Source organism: Triticum aestivum, chromosome 2B (genome assembly GCF_018294505.1).
Source record: "Triticum aestivum cultivar Chinese Spring chromosome 2B, IWGSC CS RefSeq v2.1, whole genome shotgun sequence".
Classification (NCBI taxonomy): domain Eukaryota; kingdom Viridiplantae; phylum Streptophyta; class Magnoliopsida; order Poales; family Poaceae; genus Triticum; species Triticum aestivum.
The window spans coordinates 321,839,243-321,851,397 of record NC_057798.1 but is presented as its reverse complement, the minus strand read 5'-3'; positions in this window follow the sequence as shown (position 1 = coordinate 321,851,397).

Genomic DNA, 12,155 nt, shown 5'->3' with positions numbered 1-12,155 from the left:
CGTAAAGTACTTGGATACATAGAGTCATTACACATAATTTGTGATTTTACTATGGATATCGATCCTTAATTCGGCCTCCCGTGCCCGCGTTAAGGCTCGGGAGCTACTGGGCTTCGGGCTTATTATTTACAAATATTAAAGGGGCACATCAATCCCTTGATCTGGTGTTGCCACCCGACCAGTGTCTCGGGGGCTACTGCATTGCCTGTTCTATGCAGAAAATTTTAAGTGCAATACAGTTTCCGAGGAGATTTTGATCTTCAAGTTGGTCGGCCGCACCCAACCTGAGTCTCGAGGACTGAGCACGCCGGCTTTTGTGTCCCGAAGTATTCTGCCGAGCTAGGACTTGATCCTCAGGCCGATTTTACAAATCAACCTGAGTCTCAGTGGTTACTGGGATCAGCGGTCTTATGTCATCCTTCAGGTGCATCTCGGGTTTTAGACCGATACACACCTTGAGGGGTACTGGCTATATATCTCGTCAGAGAATAAATTGCATCAATAAAAAATATTGACAAAAATCGACCCACATTCGGGGAGGTGCACCACCTCGGAAGCAGTCCGGCATAAAGCTCGGGCGCTAGTGGCTGGCTCCATAGAGGGCATTTCCGGCATTAAGCTCGGCTAAACTCCTTCAAACTTCTTTGAACCAAGGTGATTTACGACACCTCGGATATAGTCCGGCGTTGGAGCTCGGATACATAGTCTGGCGTTGGAGCTCGGATACAGTCTGGCGTTGGAGCTCGGATACATAGTCCGGTGTTGGAGCTCGGATACATTCCAGCGTTAGAGCCGGGAAGCAGTCCGGCATTGGTGCTCGGCTGCAAAAGATACCTCGAATGTAGTCCGGTGTTGGAGCTCGGACGCAAGAGGACGTTGCCGCCCGGGAACAACTTCAAACCCGAGGCATGGCATAAAAATAACAAGGCATTGATAAAGGCCGTAAACTTAAAGGGGCTCCTCGGATACCCGACGTGTAAACTCGTCGAATGCATTTCGGTGATCCTCAAGATCGAAGATGAGAAGATTTGTTGAACCAGTTTTCAAGACCGACGACCGAAGATGAAGAACAGTTCGGAAGAATCGAGGAGCGTCCCCAACTTGAAGACCGGTTCAGGGGGCTACTGACGGTGTCCTGGACTAGTGGGTACTCACCACGTCATCTCCCGATCAGTTGGATTGGGCCGAGGATCCCCATGGCCGTATACTCATGGGCCAGTCCGGACAGTTGCCGCATACAAGGAAGATTCCACAAGACTTGGCGATCAAGACAAGGACTCCTCCCCCACCGGCGTATTCGGCTAGGACTCTTGTTATCCTAGGCCTCTGGTGCATTATATAAACCGGGGCCAGGCTAGTCGATAGACATATACAACAACAATCATACCATAGTCTAGCTTCTAGGGTTTAGCCTCTCTGATCTCGTGGTAGATCAACTCTTGTACTACCCATATCATCAATATTAATCAAGCAGGAGTAGGGTTTTTCCTCCATCGAGAGGGCTCGAACCTGGGTAAACATTGTGCCCCTTGCCTCCTGTTACCATTGATCCTAAGACGCACCGCTTGGGACCCCCTACCCGAGATCCGCCGGTTTTGACACCGACAGTAGGGTTACGTATTCCTGATGGTCTCCTTGTTAGATCGATCCATCGCATTGTACGGCCGAGGCGCAAGACCGGTTTTGGCATGTCCAACACCTTGGGCCTATCCCCACATGGTGGTGCAATTTGATTTTGAATCCCGTCTCCATCTTGATCCGCAATCAGCGCCGGTCGATCAACCACTGCCGCCGACGTCGATTTCGGGAGGAAGTCAGCAAGCGCCACCAGAAGCAGAGGTCGCGGCCTCGGCAGTGGGCCCTCCCATGGGCGAATCTGCACTCCACGGGAGGCCGGCCGCGCCGGTGGCCCGATAGTGTGGCACTCCGGTGAAGACCTGTGACCAAAACATTGGACATTAGAAGGAACTGGACTATCTCTCACGTGCCTGGACTGGGACGAGGTTGACGACGAGCCTCGCTCCCAAAAACGCGACGCCATTGTGGGATACCCGATATCCGCACAGAATACTTCTGCAATCTCCTCCTTCGTCTTCCTCCTCCTGGATTTCACAGTAGACCATTGCCCACCTTCGTCACACTCAGCACCGGAGAGAGCCGCATCCGCAACCTGACTCGCCAACACCAAGCAATCCGCCTCCACATCCACTCCTGGTTCGTCCCCTTCGACGAGCAGAACCTTGAACCGTGATCCCGACCTTTGCAAAGTCGATGCCGGAGAGAGAGCCTTGGGCGATAGACCACCCAACACAAGGGTGAGCCAGCGCCGATCCGGGTGCATGCGGTGACCAACATGCATGATGCGGTCGAGCAGTACCATCTCGGACCCCGACGCGACCCATTCCCCATCGCGAAGCAACCTTCCTTCCTCGACCTTGCCGTCGACATTCCTTAGGAAGAGGAAGTTGTGGGGGCGATTGAGCCAGAGGATCCCAAGACACTAGTCTTGCCTACCGTTGAAGGATGCAGTAGAGAACGTCGCCGTCCACCGCAGCGAAGGCGGAGTCTCCGGCGGTCTCGACATCCTTACTCAAACATTACGTTGATAATATATCTTGCGTCATCCAAAACACTAGGCGCGTATGAGCATGTGGGTGTTCAACTTTCCAACCCTTTCTACGGTTGCCACGGGCCTCCTTTTATAGATCAAGGGGTCACCACAATGGCAAATTAGTCATTATGACCTAATAAGATAGCAAACAGAGCTATCATAGCTAACTCTACAAGCTGACAAAGCACATTAAATGCGCCGCTCAACGTCACATCGTTGCTCGCTCGTAAGCCTTGTCGGGATAATTTGCTAGCTCCACGCCTACTTGCTTGACACGTCGCAGGACGGGTGTCGTCTGCAGGTATTCCTGTAGAAAGAGGCTGCCATGTGGCGAATGGCTGCCACTTAATCACTTTGCGGCTTGACACCGCACTGATTGACAATGTGGGTTGCGGTGGAGTGGTTGGTGAGGTGTTTCTTGCCTCCATGAGTCTCGATAGGCCCTGCCAGGACATCTTGGGTGTTCTCTTCCGGGAGTGGCTTTGCCCTTGCCAAGCTCGTCTGCCCGACAAGGGAGGCATTTCTCCTGGTGGTATCTTACTTCTCCAGCTTGGCCTTGGTCCTCTTGATATGCATGTTGGCCCCTCAAAGATCTTGGTCTCCTGCACTTGGCATGGCCTGGTGCCATAATCTTGCTCACGTGCCTGTGCACAGTCTGGGCAAGATATCCAGGGTCTATTGCACCGACAGTAGAAAAAACCCAAGGACAAAGTACAAACGAAATTTGGATTCCCCTTCAATCTTGGTGATTTCCCTTTCGAAACCATGAAACTTCCTCGATGATGGTTCAATTTATGGAGAGCGTGCATGATGACATAAGCCAAACCTTCTCAGATTTTTACCAGAGCATGGTGAGGCCATACCATGACACCATGCCAGGCGTCATGTTTTCAAGCATGTATTTCATTTTTCTATAGTTGAAAAACCAATAAATGACACATTTGTGGTTGACCCTTGCCACACATATCCTTGAAATCTTTGCCCATTCCTTGTAAAGCATGAGAATTTACTAAATACCACGAGCATGGTTTTTCAGGCCGTTTTTGTGCACTTTCTCATGCACTGATAATTTGAATTTGAATTTTGTGCATTAATGCCTAGAAAATGCACATAATCGCCTAAATATGGTAAATGAGACCGGAAAAGTGCCAAATTTGAACACGGTGATGTGCAGGTGTATGTTCATCGTAGAAAAAAAATTCAAGGACAAAAGATGAAGGAATTTGTATTCCCCTTTAATCTTGGTGATTTCCTTCTCGAAACATCAAACTTCCTCGGTGATGGTTCGATTTATGAAGAGTGTGCATGATGACATAAGCCAACCCATCTCAAAATTTTACTAGGGCATGGTGAGGCCATGCAACGACACCTTGCTAGGCGTCATTTTTTTCAAGCACGTCTTTCATTTTTTTATAGTTGAATAATCAATAAACAACAAGTTTTTGGTTGACTCTTGCCACACATATCCTTGAGATCTCTTCCCATTCCTTGTAAAAGGCATGAGAATTTACTAAATACCACGAGCATGGTTTTCCAGGTTGTTTTTAGCACTTTTTCATGCATCGATTGTTTCAAATTAAATGAGCTCGGAAAAGTGCCAAATTTGAACACGGTGATGTGTAGGGTGTATGTTCATCAGAGAAAAAAACTCATGGGCAAAGGATGAAGGAAATTTGGATTCCCCTTCAATCTTGGTGATTTCCCTCTCGAAACCATGAAACTTCCTCGGTGACGATTCGATTTATGAAGAGCATGATTGACGACATAAGCCAAACCTTCTCGGATTTTTACCAGGGCATGGTGAGGCCATACCATGGCACCATGCCAGGTGTCATGTTTTTCAAGCATGTATTTCAATTTTCTATAGTTGAAAAACCAATAAATGACACATTTGCGGTTGACTCTTGCCACACATATCCTTGAAAACTATGTCCATTCCTGGTAAGAGGCATGTGAATTTACTACATACCACGAGCATGGTTTTCCAGGCTGTTTTTGTGCACTTTCTCATGCACCAATTATTTGAATTACAATCATGTGCATCAATACCTAGAAAATGCACATAATCACCTAGATATGGTAAATGAGCCCGGAAAAGTGCCAATTTTGAACACAGTGATGTGTAGGTGTATGTTCATTGTAGAAAAAAACTCAAGGACAAAGGACGAAGGAATTTGGATTCCCCTTTAATCTTGGCGATTTCCCTCTCGAAACAATGAAACTTCCTTGGCGATGGTTCGATTTATGAAGCGTGTGCATGATGACATATGCCAACCCATCTCATATTTTTACTAGGGCATGGTGAGGCCATACAATGGCACCTTGCTAGGGGTCATGTTTCTCAAGCATGTCTTTCATTTTTATAGTTAAAAAATCAATAAACGACAAGATTTTGGTTGCCTCTTGCCACACATATCCCTGAGATCTCTTCCCATTCCTTGTAAAAGGCATGAGAATTTACTAAATACCACAAGCATGGTTTTCCAAGCTGTTTTAGCACTTTTCATTCATCGATTGTTTGAATTTTGAATTTTGTGCACCAATGCCTAGAAAATGCACACAATCGCATAAATACGGTAAATGAGCCCGGAAAAGTGCCAAATTTGAACACGGTGATGTGTAGGGTGTATGTTCATCAGAGAAAAAAACTCATGGACAAAGGATGAGGGAAATTTGGATTCCCTTTCAAGCTTGGTGATTTCCCTCTCGAAACCATGAAACTTCCTCTGTGATGGTTCGATTTATGAAGAGTGTGCTTAACGACATAAGCCAACCCTTCTCGGATTTTTACCAGGGCATGGTGAGACCAAACCATGGCACCATGCCAGGTGGCATGTTTTTCAAGCATGTATTTCATTTTTCTATAGTTGAAAAAACCAATAAATGACACGTTTGTGGTTGACTTTTGCCACACATATCCTTGAAAACTCTGCCCATTCCTTGTAAGAGGCATGAGAATTTACTACATACCACGAGCATGGTTTTCCAGGCCGTTTTTGTGCACTTTCTCATGCACTGATTATTTGAATTTTAATTATGTGCATCAATGCCTAGAAAATGCACATAATCTCCTAAATAGGGTAAATGACCCCAGAAAATTGCCAAATTTGAACACGATGATGTGGAGGGTGTATGTTCATCGTAGAAAAAACTCAAGGACAAAGATGGCGGAAATTTGGATTCCCCTTTAATCTTGGCGATTTCCCTCTCGAAACCATGAAACTTCCTTGGTGATGGTTCGACTTATGAAGAGTGCATGAAACCATCTCAAATTTTTACTAGGGCATGGTGAGGCCATACCATGGCACCATGCCAGGAGTCATGTATTTCAACCATGTCTTTCATTTTTCTATAGTTGAAAAACCAATAAACGACACGTTTGTGGTTGACTCTTGCCACACATATCCTTGAGATCTCTGCCCATTCCTTGTAAAAGGCATGAGAATTTACTAAATATCACGATCATGGTTTCCAGACCATTTTTTGTGCACTTTTTCATGCACCGGTTGTTTGAATTCGAATTATGTGCATTAATGCCTAGACAAGGCACATAATCGTCTAAATATGGTAAATGAGCCCGGAAAAATGCCAAATTTGAACACGTTGCATTAGAGGGGGTATGTTGATCGTAGAAAAAACTGAATGGCAAACGAGGAAGGAAATTTGGATTCCCCTTCAATCTCGGTGATTTACTGTCTCACACGGTTCATCTTTGTCACCTATGCGAAACGTGTGCGTTCAACCACGCATTCAAAAGGGAAAAGAAAACCCTCACCCCTTGCCCACTTTGTGCCCACCCACTCAAGTGTACTCCTCTGCAACTCTGCACCTCATCAACTTCTATCGCGGCAGCCACACTTAAGCTCGACGATTGTAGGCGGCGGGCGGACGTCACGCTCCAAACGACATAGGATTTTGGCCCTATCGCTTGCTGCCGCCTATCTGCATTGACCTGCACCGACTTTCTGAACTCTTGACGATTAGGTATTTCTGCGTGATTAGGCTAGGGATTTTTCTCATGGAGAAGGTAATTAATTTAGCAAAATATTCATATCATAGTCCGCCCGTCGCTGTTAATCAACCGGCAGAAATCACCATGGATTCATTTTTCTTCTAGCTGATACAAGGGTTTTCATTCAAGTGTCCACAGTGCAAGCACAAATCAGGCAAGGCTGGTCGTGTCCAGTCAGAAATGAAGTTCTATCTCACCATTCTAGATGACTTCAGGGACCCCTCGATATGTTCAATCTCACCCTACCACGGCCGGCATGGCCTAAATTTATGAATATATATATATATACACACACACACACACACATACATACATACATATATATATACATATACCGTATAGTGCTACATTTGGATAAAAGGTACGGTGCCACATGCAGCCTAGACGTTGAAGACGTTTTTTTTCTAAACTAGGCAAATTAATGATGTATTGTTCATTCAGTTACTCTCATATATGCATCAAATCTTTTTGTTACATTATTTATTTTTAATTATATATTTTTGTACTTTGCTTTCTGCTATATATTATTTTGATCTCTCAATTACTCCCATATTTGCATGTTGCTCTATTGTTTCAATATATTTAATTAACAATCTTAATTTTTGTTTCAAGTAGTACATCCCTTGCTTTGCAAGAATACGAGTAGAAGGAAATCTTGGGATTTACTTTGTTGATGACTCCATAGATGTCATATTGACAACACATCATGGATTTACAATGATAGTTAGGGTAAAACTTGATAAAGATGGTCACTCCTAATTTGATGCGGACCTTTGGAGAAAAATTTCTAAGTTTTATGAACTGAAAGCTGGCAATAAAATTCTAATGCGTGCACCACAACCTGGTCTAATTAACATGGATGTTTACTTCCCCAACGTCATCAGTCGATCATAGTAAGAACGAGGTTAGTGTTCTTTCAACTTTCTCCATGTTGTTATACTACTTAGCAAAATCGGGGTTTTTGTTCTGACTAACTGATCACTATTTAACCAATCAATTGTGATTTTATTTTCTGACTATGTTCATAGACAATAACTAATTCTATTTACCAATTTATGTCCACTATTCTTTTGCCATATTCTGAATAAATAATACCTTTCTACCTTTTAAGCAGGATATGTTGGATGCATAGTTAATGATCTGTATGTTACTTGACGTACCAAATTTCACATGGAAGACTTGAAGCATGTCATAAAATTTGTTGATAATCCGACAGAGATAGCATAACGTATGAACACTAGATTTTGGATGGAATTAATTCTACCTCTAGTGCACACATTGAACAAGACCAATTGTGTGCACAAAATGCTGGTACAAAGTCTTATTTTTATGTTGATGTTCATAAACTATATATAGCTTCAACGGTATGCTACAATTGGTTTTTATTCTACATTGCAACAGAAATTGCCCGCTGCAGCTATTCCTGAATCAATTTCTCAGCATGGTCGAATTACACTTGTGCCAGCTAATAATGCCAAAGTGATTGCATGGTACTGCATTTCTCGTAGAAATGGAACCATTCAAATTAACAAGTTCTCGCTTGTCATGGCAATGCATCCACATTGGAAAATTGGAGACACTATTCCACTCATGCTCTACCAAGGCACAGGAGGATTCTTCCTTTACATTGATGACATGCCGAGTCGCCGTGATCAAGCTGCTTCTAGAGGATAGTTGTGGTTGTCGGCCCTCAACCTCTTAAAATGTGCTAGTTGTTACTATGTTAAGTATGTAGATATGGACCATATGGTTGTCAAAATTGTTAAGTTCAGAATTTTTAAGTATCATGTTACCAAGATCCGCCTTTTGTTGAATAGTGTCACCACTATATGTCAAATGTTAGCCAAGTTCTTAAATTTTCATGGAAAGTATTAGTATCGTACACAATCCATTCAGTTTAAGCGTGTGCCCGGTAGAGTAAAGGATGTCCATGTTTTCGACATGGCGATCATCACCGATGTCCACGTGCATTTGCATATTAATTGTCCATATTGCAAATTCAGATAATATATAGCTACGCTAGTGATAACCCACAAGTATAGGAGATCGCAACAGTTTTTGAGGGTAGAGTATTCAACCCAAATTTATTGATTCGACAAAAGGGGAGCCAAAGAATACTTGTAAGTATTAGCAGTTGAGTTGTCAATTCAAGCACACCTGGGGACTAAATATCTACACTAGAGTGATCAGTAGCACAGTAGTATGATAATTTAGTAGCAATAGTAGCAATAGCAATAGTATCGGTAACAGTAACTATAATAGTTTTATAGCAATTGAAATAGTAGCAGCAACAGTAGTAACTTAGCAAAGTTCAATATGTGAAAAGCTCGTAGGCATTGGATCGGTGATAACATTGGATAATATTCATCATATAATAGACATAACCTAGGGCGACACAGAACTAGCTCCAATTCATCAATGTAATGTAGGCATGTATTCTATAAATAGTCATACGTGCTTATGGAAAAGAACTTGCATGACATCTTTTAACCTACCCTCCCGTGGCAGCGGGATCCATAAGGAAACTAAGTGATATTGAGGCCTCTTTTCAATAGAGAACCGAAACAAAGCATTAACACATAGTGAATGCATGAACTCCCCAAATTACAGTAATCACCGAAAAGAATCACAATTATTGTCACCTTGGGGTATGCAAATCATAACACGTAATAGGCGCGTATAACTTGCATGGTAGGATCAAGAACACAAATATATTGGTCATAAATGGTTCAGATCTGAAATCATGACACTCGGGCCCTAGTGACAAGCATTAAGCACAACAAAGTCATAGCAACATCAATCTTGGATCATAGTGGATACTAGGGATCAAGCCCTAACAAAACTAACTCGATTACATGATGAAAATTATCCAACGCATCACCGTCCACCAAGCCTACAAAGGAATTACTCACTCCCGGCAATGAGCATCATGAAATTGGTGATGGAGGATGGTTAATGATGATGAAGACAGAAGATCCCCCTCTCCTGAGCCCCGAATGGACTCCAGATCTGGCCTCCCGATGAAGACCAGGAGGTGGTAGCGGCTCTGTATCATAAAACATGATGAAACTTCCTCTCCTATTTTTTCTCAGAGAATAGGAATTTATAGAGTTGGAGTTACGGTCAGTGGAGCCTTGAGGGTCTTGGTTCCAGTATTATTGTTTTATTCCAAAATAATTCTCCAAAAAGTTTCGTTCAATTCTGAGAACTTTTATTTTTGCACAAAATCAACACCATGGTAGTTCTGCTGAAAACAGCGTCAGTCTGTCTTAGGTTCATTCAAATCATGCAAATTAGAGTCCAAAACAAGAGCAAAAGTGTTTAGAAAAGTAGATACGATAGAGATGTATCAACTCCACCAAGCTTAACTCATTGCTTGTCCTCAAGCAATTCAGTTGACAGACTGAAAGTGACAAAGAAAAACTTTTATGAACTCTTTTGTTCTTGTGTCCATATATATGCTTAAATAATACCCAGGTTTTCAGCAAAGATTATAACTAACCATGCAAATGATAACTCCAGAAATTATATTCTCTCATATCAATGGCATAATCAACTAGCAAACAATAATAAAATATTTCAAATGCCAACACTTTGTCAAAACAATCATGATATAATATGACAACATTGGTATCTCGCTAGTCCTTTATGAGACCGCAAAACATAAATGTAGAGCACCTCCAAAATTCAAGCAACGACTAAACATTGTAATTCATGGTAGAAGAGATCCAGTCATGATGCACACAACATTAACTATACACAATGCATGAGAATGACAATAGTGCTCTCAGGACTAGTGCTTGTTTGAGAAGGTGACTCAATAACAAAAGTAAAATATCATAAAAGTAAATGGATAGGCCCTTTTTTCAGAGGGAAGCAGGGATTCGCAGAGGTGCCAAAGCTCAAAGCTTAAGTCAGAGACAAATATAACTTTGGGAGGTATACCTTTCCTGTCAATGTTACGACCAAGTGTTTTCAATATCTTCCATGCTAAACACATTAGCGGCGGTTCCCAAGCTGTAAAAGTAAAGTTTACTCCCCCTCCACCAACAAACACAAGCCATGGCTAGGTGAATCCTTGGGTGCCCTCCATACCAACAACAGTACGGGGGAATTTTGTTTAATTATTATTGTAATTTTGATCATGGGACTGGGCATCCCAATTACCAGGCCCACTCGTGCAAGGACGAGTGAATAAACACTCATCATGAGAATAACCCGCTTAGCATGGAAGATAGTTACCACCCCTATCGCTCCATGAGCGGTACAGACACACAAAATAGATGTTCATTTAAATTTTTAGAGTTGGCACATGCAAATTTACTTGAAACGGTAGACTAATACCGCATATAGGTAGATATAGTGGACTCATCTGGAATAACTTTGGCTTAAGGATTTGGGAGCACAAGCAGTATTCCCGCTTAGTACAGGCGAAGGCTAGCAAATAGGTTGAGAAGCGACCAACTAGAGAGCGAAAATGGTCATAATCATGCATTATGAATAATTAACATTGAGTACTAGCATGAGTAGGATATAAACACCATGAACATAAATATTGTGGAGGCTATGTTGGTTTTGAATCAACTACGTGCGTGAACATGTGCCAAGTCAAGCCACTTGAAACATTCAGAGGAGGATACCAGATCATCATACTACATCACAACCATTTTAATGCATGTTTACATCTAAGATAAATCATTATCCACTCCCAGCTACTTAAGCATGGCATGAGCAACTATAATCTCTGATTGTTAAACATGTTTAATCATAATCTGCTAAATCATGGATACCGAGTTAAACATATTTATAAAAACAAAAACAAGTTGAGTTCACAATCTCCTTTCCTTGCCTCAGTCACTTTATCATATATCGTCATTATTGCCTTTCACTTGCACGACCGAATGATGTAAAAATAATAATAGTGCAAGGGTACCATTAACTAAGCTGGAATCTGCAAACATTTTATTCAAAGGGGAATACAAAATAATATGGAATCTTTGTTAGATAACCAATAATGCCTATGAGAGCCACTCAACATTTTCATCGTGGTCTTCTCCTTAGTACGACTCAACAAAAGAACTGAATTTCAGAGAAACACACTGAAATATTTTTGGAGTTCTTTATTTTCTTGAAGGAAGCAAATTAAAGAAAGGAAAAATGAGAAAAACTGTTTACATGGGGAACACTCAATAGGCAAAATAAGAACAATAAATCTTTTTGGGTTTTCTTTTAATACTATAACTAATTTTAACTAGGAAGAAAAACCAAAAAGAAGCGAGAAATATTTTTGGATTTTCTCAAAGTTTTTCAAACACACAAAAAAAGCGAGATAGTAAATCTAACATGGATTGTACAATGAAAGAGGATGAACACCAACAACTGGAATGAAGTGTGTGAACATGAATGTAATGTCGGTGGGAAATAAATACTGCCCCAAGCTTTGGCTTTTGTCTGGCTTGGTAATCACCATCCGTAGTAGTCGTCTGGTCCCACGTGAAAGTGCTGAGGAGGAGACACCTAAGCGTCCCACTC